An 11,010-nucleotide genomic window follows, 5' to 3' on the forward strand; every position below is an offset into this window, starting at 1 on the left:
GCTAATAATAGTCTGTTAATATATAGTGCTTCGTGCGGTGAGAATACTACCGTAGTCAGTACCCATCGTTTCGGGCAGAGAACTGGCTGCTTATCCAGGGTGGTTGACCCCACGTGAAGCTGCACCCGAGGAGCCCCAGAGCCGACGAGCAGTGGACCTGTATACCGGATTATTCTACCGACGACAGCCCGCCTTCCCAGGCACGGATTATGCTTTGTATACTTTGATTATTCCATGGATAAAGACCCCCGACACGGCCGTGTGTTGGAACCCCCCCCCCTGGAGAGGACGCAAGGTGAGGAGACGCTCTGCAGACGAGGTCGCTTCACGTCTCTCCCCCGTGGACCGGAGAGAGCCGGCCCGCAAAGAGTCCATCTGCTTTCATCTGTGGTCCAAGGATCGCCCCGCATTGAACGGCACTACAGTGGGTTCACCCTGGGATACCCTTGGCCGGATGAGGCAGCCGGATTCTACCCCCCTCCTGTCGCTTCAGCTGCGGCTTACAAGCCCCCCTAGTGTTCCAGTATATAATCATTAAAGTATCATTGCTGTTATTCCTTAACTATTCCAGTCGTATATGTACCACCTGCGCCTTCAGAGATTGGACATTCTCTATTGATATACCGACGAATACTCTTGCCATAAAAGTGCATACTAATTCCATTCATAAATGTGATTGATTTGATTAAGTGCTTGCTCTACACACCATCGCTGTGTAGAAATAAAGACCTATTTCTAATTCGTACATTTGTGTTGGATCCGTTTCATCTACGTGACAGTGTTCATCATAATATATTTATGCCGTGTACTGGGTGGCCGAATATTAAGTACAAAGGTAGTGGTAGTAAGTATCATATCTAGTAATACAGTCAGGGAATTGTACCCCTCAGTTACACTATATGAATTACATATAATAGCAGCCATAGCCTACATTATGCAACAGTAACTTGCGCATATATAATATATCATATCATATTCCATCTCCCAGGAATCGTGGGGCTCTGGGAATAAAGGTTGGGAACCCCTGCTATCATAGCCTATCCTTTATAATGTTATAGGCCTACCTCCGGTCAATGGTCTCTAACTACACACCCTCAAGACCCCTACGCTCTGCATCTTCTGGCCGCCTCAGACCTACTCCTATCCAGCTCCGGGAGGGTCATCAAAGAGAAGTCGCCTATTCTCAGTCCTTGCCCCACAATGGTGGAATGAACTACCCACCCCAGTTAGGACAGCCGAAACATCTCCAATCTTTCGCCGTCGAACTAAAGACTCACTTCTTCAACCATTATCTGAATTAAAAAAAAAAAAAAAAAAAAATCTAACCCTAACTAACCATACTGTCATGCACTTGTCCTAATAAACTAACCTACACTGTAGCACTCAACACTTTGATGAACATTGTTACTCAGCTGATAGAGTTGTGCTCTTCTGATGGCTTGTCGTACAGAACTTGTAAGTCGCTTTGGATAAAAGCGTCAGCTAAATGACTAAATGTAAATGTAAAATGGTTCTCAAACTGTGGTACGCGTACCACTAGTGGTACTTGGTGGTACTGCTGTGGTACTTGAAAACATTTACAAAAAAGCACACATTTTATTTATTTTTTGCAGTCAGGCCACTGAACTTAGAAGCAGGCCAGGCCAGTGTTTCTGGTTGCGGCGCGCGATAGTTAGATAACCTAAGTGGGGACAACCAGGAGATCACTGTGACAGAGAGTAATGCAGTCTAAACAGTCATAAATCTTTAATTCAACTCAGCCCTGATCATAACCATTTATCATTTTTAGATTTTTTGTAATGTCAGATAAAAAATGAAATACTCCCACTTTTCTGAAAAGAGTTGGTGTTAAATCTGACATTACAAAAATCCATCAAAATCTGTGTTGCTGCTAATCATTGACACATGCCTAGCCTGTAATAATCCCCCCGAGAAAAATGTACTTTGCATTTGATATATTGAAAATATTTTACTTTTTGTGTTTTTTTTAACAATAATTTGTGATGCCATCACACAAACTGGCATTTAAAGGGTAAACATTCAAAAATGTATTGAATATGTGTTTCTTTTCTTTTTTACAATAATTTGTGATGCCCATCACAAACACTGGCATTTAAAGGGTACAAATTCAAAAATTCCTGCACCAGAATGCAGGAAATTAAGTTTTTGTAACAAAATAATTGTGTGTGTGTGTGTGTGTGTGTGTGTGTGTGTGTGTGTGTGTGTGTGTGTGTGTGTGTGTGTGTGTGTGTGTGTGTGTGTGTGTGTGTGTGTGTGTGTGTGTGTGTGTGTTGTGTGTGTGTGGTGAGTGAGAGAGAGAGAGAGAGAGAGAGAGAGAGAGAGAGAGAGAGAGAGAGAGAGAGAGAGAGAAGAGAGAGAGAGAGAGAGAGAGAGAGAGGGAGAGAGAGAGAATGACGGACAATTGCTTGCTGTGTGAGAGAAGAGAGTGCTATCCTTTGTACATTGTGGCTGTGTCTGACAAAAGTTAACAATAAATAATGGTATTAGGAATACATTTGCCTCCTGCGTGAACTGTGCATAGCTGATTAGACTGTATTTTACGCCGGTCATATGGTGGTACTTGGAGAGCAGCTACGTTCTCAGGTGGTACTTGGTGTAAAAAGTTTGAGAACCACTGTAATATAGGCTATTTCATTTACAGTTTACTCTATCAGCCTACCCAGCATGTAATACGTTCTTTGTTAGAACTCAACTCGTTATTGTTTTGCGCATAGATTGCAGAAATACGGGAACGGTTTGATTTATGTTTGGAAGGCTTTGACATTGTGGGACGGGGGTGGGTGGAGTTTCGAAGTTATGTAAGCAGAATACAAGTCATATCACACACACGATATATGCTACAGTATCCAGAGCATGTATGCTTTTCATTCATTTAAGACACATTATTGCAAGGGTTTTGTAATACACATAAACTCAACAAATAACCTCTGTTCTCGTTGCAATGCGTTTTTTATTCTTTCTTATACAGTAGGAAGGGGAAGAACACTATATTGTGCGTGTTCATATGACTTGTATTCTGCTTACACCTTCGTGGGTTCCACTTGTTTCGTTTAACGTTATGGCAAAGCCTTTTGATTGTGGTCGGGGCGTTCCCATGTTTCTGCGGTCTGTGCGCAAAATATAACGAGTTGAGTTAAGCGGAGCGCAGTCAGTACACCCCGTATATCCGATAACGCTATATATAAACCATGCTGCATCCCTTCGGAGAGAAAGACCTATTATTCCAAATGCTATTTATAGGGTTTTGACCATAATTACACTACTGTTGCTATTTTACAATGAACTATAAGAATTACGGGCCATACAGAGCACGGCAGTGTTGAAACTAATGCACGGAAGCTTATTCCGCGTTGCAATATCCATATTCTACCACCGGGCGCCAGGTACGCATGCTCCGAGCTGTGCGTAGAAATACGCACAAAGTCAAGCACAAGTTCAAAATTGATAAGTCACACACTTTGCTTAGAAATGATCGTACGCACGGGTTACGCACATATCTGTGCGTACGCAACGTTGATAAATGAGGGCCCTGGATCTCTTCTCTTGTATAAATCTTCTGTGTCTTGATATGAAGGTTAACCCTTTCACTACCACACGACAAAGGGTTACCGCTTTCACTACCACACTATCTCTATCTCTCTCTCTCTCTCTCTCTGTCTTTTTCTCTGTATCTCTGCCTGTCCCTCTTTCTCTGAATCTCTGTCCCTCTATCTGTCTCTTTCTATGTCTCTCTGTCTGTCTTTCTCTGACTCTTTATGTGTCTCTCTCCCTCTCTTTCTCTCTCTCTCTCTCTCTCTCTCTCTCTCTCTCTCTCTCTCTCTCTCACTGTCTCTCTTTCCTCTCTCTCTTTCATCTATTTCCCCCCTCCCTCTCTCTCTCACTGTCCCCTTTCCCTCTCTCCATTTCTTTCTCCCCTCTCTCTCCTTCTCTCTCTCTCTCTCTCTCTCTCTCTCTCTCTCTCTCTCTCTCTCTCTCTCTCTCTCTCTCTCCCTCCCATTCATGTTCCGCTGTTAGTTTAGTGTTTCATATATTATGTTTTCTTGTCTAGGTCTAGGTATAGTCTAGGTCTAGTCTAGGTCTAGTGGTTTTGTATCATGTTATCTGTTAGTATTAGTCTCTGTATCATTCTTGTTTTGCTCCAGTGTTTTGTATTTAGTTTTCTGTCTTGTTTTCCATAGTTGTAGTTCCTTGTTCTAGTTTTGTGTAGTTATTTGTTAGTGTGTTTCCCTCCAGGTGTGTCTTGTATGTAATCAGGTGTTTTCTCATGTTCTCATCATGTGTGTATCTGTTTGCTGTTCCATTGTCTCATGGTTACATGTCTACTGTTTGCATGTTCAGATTCCTAAAGTAAGTAAGTAAGTGTTTATTTCACCGCTCTCCAGTGTGTTATCCTTTTAATTTATTTAAATCTTTATTAGAGCTGGGCCGTTAACGGCGTTAACGTGCTGCATTAACGCTATACTAGTATCGCGCGATATATAATTAACGCATTAATCTAAAAAAAAATATTTAAATTTTTTTTAAAAATTATTTTTTTTTTTTTACCTTTATTTACCCCAGGGTAGGTTCGCTGAGCACAGATGCTCTTTTTCAGGAACGCCCTGCTTCACATTCACACAGTTCCATTCACACCTGGGAGCTGCCCAGTATAAACACAGTTGACACCATGGCCACTGAGCAACTCCACTGGAGCAGTTGATTCAAGCCTGTCACATAGTTTAAGTTTGAAATGATCTTTCTGTTTTGCTCCTGAGAGTGCTAGATACTGTACTGTACTGGTAATATTATTTATTTGTGTTAACTTCTGAATAAAACAACTTATTAAACACAAGTACATCTTATTGAACATTATTTTGATATTTCATTACAATTATCATAGCAAAACAGCTTTTTCAAACAGTCTGTAATGCATTTTGGAAACTGGAGAGGCTCATGGTGTAATGGGCCACCTGGCCTGAGAAACATAAGGGGAAAGAAAAGTAAGGACTTACTTCTGGTCATTATTTGGGTAGAACACACACTTCGGCAGTTTTTTTTTTTTTTTTTTAGCCATTTTAATCTAGATTAATTAAATCCAGGATTGCAGATAGATTAATCTAGATTAAAAAAATTAATCTATGCCCACCTCTAATTTTCTATTGTATTTTGGTTTTCCATTAACAGGTTCAGCACCAGAGGTCGCTATGGGCGTTGGCCGTTGTGTGCCAGCGCACTGTTCAATGGGGATACATTCCGGTGTTTGCAGTGCTAAACCTATATTAAATATTATAGCTATGGATTCTAATAACAACGTCGATTGTCAGTGAGTTTCTTCCGGTCAACATGCAAAATACAGATAATTTTTTCATCCATACATTTCCGTTTTATACCATGGTGAATAAGAGTATAGTTTTAGAGTGATCCTGTGTAATCCCAGGAAACTCCGCTAAACAGCGCTTTACTGCATTTCATTATAAATCGTGCCATTTCTCGCCTGGTTATTGAATCAATCTGAAATCAACGCTAGATTATCGGTATTATGTTTCATCATGCACGCACGAAAGGGTGCGGGGGGGAGGTCATTTTTCTATGCTTCGATCGCCACCAACGGCATACATTACACAGTACATTAGACAGACACTGCGATTGCGGGGAAAAAATTATCGGATCAACGCAAGATTGATAACATATAGTCCTTACCTTGTCTATGGTGTACTGCAAAAAGAAGAATCCAATTATCACCATTCCAAATACTGATCGTGATCGTGTGTCCAACGTTATCCAGCATTGCACATGAACGGGCGGGGACCCTCGTCGATGCCATCCCTATAAACACTTGTTTTGCTGGAGTGTTTAGACCCTGACCCCATGCCGCAGCTCTGCCGAGTGCAATAGCGGCCGCAAGACGTTAGGCGGCGGTATTGGCCGTTTGCGATCTCAGAGCCATTCCCAATGATAACATACAGTAAGGCTGGATGGATGAATTATGAATGGATATAGCGAATAAAAGAAATAACGATTAAAACCCGACTTTTCTCGGGTTTGGCGCTCAAGCGATGGCGAGTTAAACCGACTTATCTTGGGTCTGGCGTCCATTGTGTTAAAGGTGCTATAGATAACATTCAGCCACTAGATGTCGCACTAGAGCACCACCATGTAATTTGCTTCCAATCAGGTGCATTCCATGTGGGGAAATTAGAAGTAGGGAGGGGATACATGCTCACAACATGTACGACAACAACAACAACATTCCTTTTGGACCTGTAAACATTTCTTAAATGATAAATTCATGAATCAAAAATGTTTGGTGGTAAAAGCAATAATATTATTCTGCACCTTTCTAAAAGCTCTGTGGATGTATTTGTTTTAATGATTATTCTACGTACATTTTTTATCTATAGCACTTTTAAAGTCTGTCCATTTTGACTGAAAAACCACCAAGCCCCTTGTTCTGTTTCGTTACAGATATCTTTGTTATAAGGATAATAAGCTAGCTAAATAGTTTTGTGCTTATAGATGCATTATTTATTTGGTCTGGGAATATCTATACTAGCTAACGTCTTTATCATGAACTTCAGCAACAGGAAATGAAAAGACACCAGCAGAAGTGGGCAGGGCTTATACGATGAATAAAGCATCCAATAGTGACACAGCAGAAGTGGCTGGGGCTTATACAATGAATTAAGCATCCAATGGTGACACAGCAGAGGTGGGCGGGGCTTATACAATGGATAGATCATCCAATGGTTACACAGCAGAAGTGGGTGGGGCTTATCCAATGAATAAAGCATCCAATGGTGACATAGCAGAGGCTTTCAGCTCCAGACTACTGGTCCAGGATAGTAGACTGTTATGCAATGAGCAGCTAAAACCACTGTCTGGCTTCTAGCTAGCCGTGCTATCTTTAGAACAGCAACAAAGCAGAGAGGAATGGGGCTAAAAACTGCCAAAATGACATGCCTGGGAGGGATCTGAATCTTTGATAAAGCTGCTGACCTGATAACTCACATAAAAACTAGTTTTTTTACTCACTAAGTTTCACTAGATTTGAAATGTTTCATGTTCTGAGCTATGACTCCAGGCCCCATGGAGACCGTACACATGTTGTATATTATATTATATTATATTATATTATATTATATTATATTATATTATATTATATTATATTATATTATATTTACATTTTAGCTGATGCTTTTATCCAAAGCGACTTACAAGTTTTGAACAACAAGACAGCAGGAAGGGTACAACTCTATCAACTGAGTAACAATGTTCATCAAAGTGTTGAGTGCTACAGTGTAGGTTAGTATATTAAGTGCATGACAGTAAGGCTAGTTATGGTTAGAGTTATTATTATAATTTTTTATTTTTTTTCATTTCAGATAATGATTGAAGAAGTGCGTCGTTAGTCGACGGTGAAAGATTGGATGGGTTTCGGCTGTCCTAACTGTGGTCGGATGTTCATTCCACCATTGTGGGGCAAGGACCAAGAATAGGCGACTTCTCTTTGATGACCCTCCCGGAGCTTGGATAGGAGTAGGTCTGAGGCGGCCAGAAGATGCAGAGCGTAGGGGTCTTGAGGGTGTGTAGTTAGAGACCATTGACCGTAGGTAGGCGGGAGCTGTTCCCTTAGCCGCACGATATGCCAGGTCGAGGGCCTTGAAGCGGATCTGTGCGGCAATGGGGAGCCAGTGCAGGTCCCTGAGAAGTGGGGTTACATGGGCTGACTTCGTTAGGTTTGAGATCAGGCGGGCCGCTGCGTTCTGGATGAGTTGAAGAGGCTTGGTGGCAGTGGCCGGGAGGCCAGCAAGCAGTGCAGTAGTCGAGGCGGGAGATGACTGTTGATTGGACGAGGAGTTGTACAATGTACAGTTTCACCCCCACCCCCCCCCACTTTTAGGAATTATATATATATAGCACAAAGGACCTTTTGTAAACTCAAGCACTTTCGAGGTAAAAGTAAAACGCAGTACTTTCAAGTACATTCCAGAACAGTTGACCATTGGAAAAACAACTCTTGATTGATCTAAATTTCTCTTATTACATTTAGTTTATGAACAAACCAGACTAAGAAAAAAAGTTATTTATTTATTATACTTTATACTTATGTCATGGCTGAGTCTGGTCTCCTTTGAAAGGTAACATTATTACACAATAAAGAAAAATCATCACGCGAATAAATGGATACATTTTATTTACTTTGAATTCTTTCTGTAGTTAATTAATCGAGATTAATGCGCTAAAGTCCCAGCCCTAATTATAGTATAGTATAGTATCATATATTATATTATATTATTGTATATTATATTATAGTATAGTATATATTATAGTACAGTTAGAACAGCCGAAACCGGACCAATCTTTCGCCGTCGACTAAAAACACACGTCTTCAATCACTTTCTGAAATGAAGGAGAAAACATTTAATAATAACCTTCTTGCTGTCTTCTATCATGCACTGTTCCACTAAATAATCTACATTGCCTATATTACTTCCTACTATGCTATATGTCTATACTACTATGCACTCAACACTGCAGCACACCATTTTCAACACTGTTTGATGAACATTGTTACTCAGCTGATAGAGTTGTATTATATGATATTCTGTACCCGCAAAAAGCTAAAACAAAAGGCTGGCTGTCACAAAACAGTCACATCTAGAGACCTCAAAACCTACTCTAGCGAGGCCTCTAACCTTGAACTGGAGAGTCTGGACTGGTCAGAAGAGCTCAATGGTACACTGGTTGAAGAAACTTGGCTTGGTTTCAAAACCAAATTTTCAATGATACTAAACAACATGGCCCCCCTAAGAACCACCAGGGTAAAAAATCGCGCTGAGCCGTGGATGCACTCAGAAATACTGACCGCTGTGAAAACCAGAGACAAAAAATTCTCTGAGTTTCGTAAAAGTCAGTCAAAGCTTACCATAAGCACGAGCAGTGAACTCTTCCACGTGAACTTTGGAAATTACTCAATAACCAACTAGGCTGCAGTAAAAAACTTAAAACCAGATTCTCAAACATAAACATAAAGACGGACAACACGCTCATCACAGACAAGCTGGATGTAGCCAATTACTTAAACAGTTTCTTCACAAACATAGCCACAACACTGGTAAACAAACTATCCTCCCACTCAGGGCATTATGGGGTAGAACACATAGTAGCATACTACAAGAACCTAGGGGTCCACAAAGACGACTTCAAACTGGAAATGGTAACAACAGATGAGGTACTCAAAAAACTGAGCGCCCTCCAACCTAACAAGGCCACTGGCCATGACAACATCCCCTCCAAATTCCTCAGAGACTCATCAGCCGCCATCACCCCAGTTATCACACACATAATAAACCTCTCCATAAAACAGGGACACGTCCCCAAGGACTTCAAAATTGCGAGAGTAACACCCCTGCACAAAAAAGGCAGTAAATTAGACCCAGGCAACTACCGCCCTGTTTCTATCCTTACCTCCATCTCGAAGGTCATGGAACAATTTTTATACGAACAGGTCAAAAAATACTGTACTGTACTGTACCCATTCTGCAATCTGTTAATAAAGTTTTCAATCAATCAATTCAATCCTGCTGACTTGTTGTTCAAAACTTGTAAGTTGCTTTGGATAAAAGCATCAGCTAAATGACTAAATGTAAATGTATAGTATAGTATAGTATATTGTATTATAGTATATTATATTGTAGTATATTATATTATAGTATATTATAGTATATTAAATTATATTATAGTATAGTATATTATAGTATTGTATATTATATTATAGTATATAGAATAGTATATTACATTGTATTATATTATATTATAGTATAGTATAGTATATTATATTTTATTGATGATAATAGGTTAAGCTACAGTACATCAGTTATAAGTCGTATCTAGTGGAGATAAGAGGTTAAGCTACATCAGTTATAAGTCGTATCTAGTGGAGATAAGAGGAAGTCATATCTAGTGGAGATAAGAGGTTAAGCTACATCAGTTATAAATCATATCTAGTGGATATAAGAGGTTAAGCTACACCAGTTCTAGAAGGTTCAGACCAGGAGAAAATAACGTTCTAGAAGGTTCAGACCGGGAGAACAGGACTCCAACCTCCAAAAAGCGTCAGAACTACATGTTTGGATGTTTGATATCTCAGACTGAAATGTCTGAATAATTTCATTGCAAGTCACTTCCTTTCTCCTCGTCCCTGTCTGTCTCAGTGGCTCCGAGCCGCTCTGTGCCTCTTTCTTTATCAGGGTTCCATCGTGGTTGACTGACCTCTTCACTAAACCATAACAAGCTCTTCACTTTCATACACTCACCCTTTCTCCCCCATCCTCCCTTTTTGCTCCGTGTGAGACATCCAACCAACCCTCTAAGGTAGGTCTGTCCTGAGTGCTACGACTGCTGTTCATCATTAGAACTAAATTACTAAATTAGACTGAATCAATTGATCTGTCTCTGCCTACTGAATATGGACCTTGAGTCCAATTGACCTGTCAACTTTATTTAGTCTCCACCCTCCTGTGATCTGCTGTGTGAGACATCCAGCCGACCCTGTCTGGTACCTGGGGAGTGATCCATGATTCGCATCCCGCCAGTGGAGAATGGGTCGCTGGGTTTGAACGGAGCGCCGCTGGTGGCGCTGGCGGGTTTGGGTTCTGAACCGAACAGACCAGAACCCATGGTGGCCTGGCCCAGGCCGGAACCCATACTAGACTGGAAGGGAGGCAGGCCGGACCCTGCACCCATACCAACACCCATACCGCTCAGACCAAGGCTGGTGCCACCCACGCCAGACTGAGAGAAGCCTGAGAGAGAGAGAGAGAGAGAGAGACAGAGAGACAGAGAGAGAGAGAGAGAGAGAGAGAGAGAGAGAGAGAGAGAGGAGAGAGAGAGAGAGAGAGAGAGAGAGAGAGAGAGGAGAGATAGAGAGAGAGAGAGAGAGAGAGAGAGAGAGAGAGAGAGAGAGAAAGAGAGGAAAGAGAGAGAGGGGGGGAGAGAGGGGGGGGCAGG

The 11,010-nt window shown here is 41.2% G+C and overlaps 1 pseudogene across 1 annotated transcript in view; it reads right to left on the reverse strand.

Annotated features, from left to right (window-relative positions):
• LOC311248697 overlaps positions 1-10,758 on the reverse strand; it is a 20,071-nt pseudogene extending 9,313 nt beyond the window's left edge. Inside the window, exon 1 of the transcript in view lies at positions 10,563-10,758. The product of the transcript in view is annotated as an uncharacterized misc_RNA (transcript). The remainder of the gene's footprint in view (positions 1-10,562) is intronic.
• Between the last annotated feature and the right edge of the window lie 252 nt (positions 10,759-11,010).

The sequence above is a fragment of the Notolepis coatsorum genome (assembly GCF_963971535.1).
Source record: "Notolepis coatsorum genome assembly, contig: SCAFFOLD_2273, whole genome shotgun sequence".
Lineage (NCBI taxonomy): Eukaryota > Metazoa > Chordata > Actinopteri > Aulopiformes > Paralepididae > Notolepis > Notolepis coatsorum.